Consider the following 1,658-nt stretch of genomic DNA (forward strand, 5'->3'; position numbering starts at 1 on the left):
TCTATGTGAAGAAAAGTCAAAGGTCCTGCTCAACCATAAATGGCTTCACTTGGAAGCATGGAGGAAATGTTTCCTCTGTGTTGACCTTCCTCTTTGTAGACTGGACACTGGTTCAAGTCCATCTGGTGGGGTCTCCATGCCCTCCTTGATCAAGAGGACAGGTGACTCACCACAGTTACAGGACATTTTGAGAGATGCTCCATAGTCGACCTTGGAGGGCAAAGAGCAGAGACTGTCCTTTAGGTCCCTCTGACCAAATTAGTATAGGCATCAAAGTATGGGTGTTAAACATCCAAGAAGTTATTTCCACCAGTCTGCTACTTTTAATTACCATGGGCTATGTAGATAAAGCTTGGGCAAAGACCAAAACTTGACTAGACATATATTATGTTCCTTGAACTAGTTGTCTGTATAATTTGTCAGTAGGTTGTTGGACTAATATGGTTCTCTCTGGTTTTTTAAAACTAGCTAGGTATTATTTATCTCTCCTATTGTCTAACCCTTCCATCATGGTTTCCTGATTTCAAGTGGCCCCATTTCCCTCATTCTCCCTTAATAATACCTTTCTTCTATGGCCCCACCTCTCTTGAGCTCCTTCCTTCCCTTTAACCCCAAGGTTCCTTGTATAACCCTCCCTCCCCCATTCCCTTAAAATAACCCCATTTTTTCTGTATTAACCCTGTTTCCTACTGTTCTTGTCTTTCAGATTCTTTCTTTTTCTTTACATCCCTGGTTCATTTTCATTATCCTGGTTCCTATGTTATGTCTGGATACATACTCACTTTTAAGGGTTTGGTGCTAGGATCCACATATGAGGGAGAACATACATCATTTGTTTTTCTGAGTCTTGTGTTACTTCATTTAGTATAACAGTTTCTAGTTCCATCCATTTACCTGCAAATTTCATGATTTCATCTTTCTTTACTGCTGAGTAAAACCCCATCATATAAGTGAACCACATTTTCAATATCCACTTGTCAGTTGAGGGACACTTAGGTTTCTTCCATCTCTTAGCTATTGTGAAAAGAGCAGCAACAAATATATATGTACAAGTGTCTCTGCAATATGATGATTTCTTTGTGCACATGCCAAGGAGTGGCACAACTGGGTCAAATCATAGGTTCATTTTTAGTTTTTAAAGAGCTCTCCACACTACTTTCCATAGTGTTGAACAAGTTTGCAATCCCACCACCAGTGGATGAGTATTTCTCTTTCCCCACATCCTCTCCAGCATTTGGTATGATTTATTCTCTTGATCTTAGCCAGTCTGACTGGGGGTAAGACGAAATCTTAAAGTGTTTTTAATTTGCATTCCCCTAATTACTAATGATGTTGAACACTTTTTAAGATGCTTCTTAGCCATCTTTAATTCTTCTGAGAACTCTCTGTTCAGCTCCTTAGCCCATCTTTTAATTGGGTTACTTCCTTTCTTGATTCTTTGTTTTTTGAGTTCATTATATATTCTGGATGTTAAACCCCTGTCAGATGTGCTGCTGGTGAAGATTTTCTCCATTCTGTGGGTTTTCTCTTCACTTCTCTGGTTGCTTCTTTTGATGTACAGAACTTTTTAGATTAATGAGGTCCCATTTGTTGATTCTTGACCTTGTTTCCTGAGCAACTGATGTCTGGTTTAGAAAATCCTTTCCTACACCTATATC

The sequence above is a fragment of the Nannospalax galili genome, unplaced genomic scaffold, assembly GCF_000622305.1.
Source record: "Nannospalax galili isolate Female #2095 unplaced genomic scaffold, S.galili_v1.0 scaffold173, whole genome shotgun sequence".
NCBI lineage: Eukaryota > Metazoa > Chordata > Mammalia > Rodentia > Spalacidae > Nannospalax > Nannospalax galili.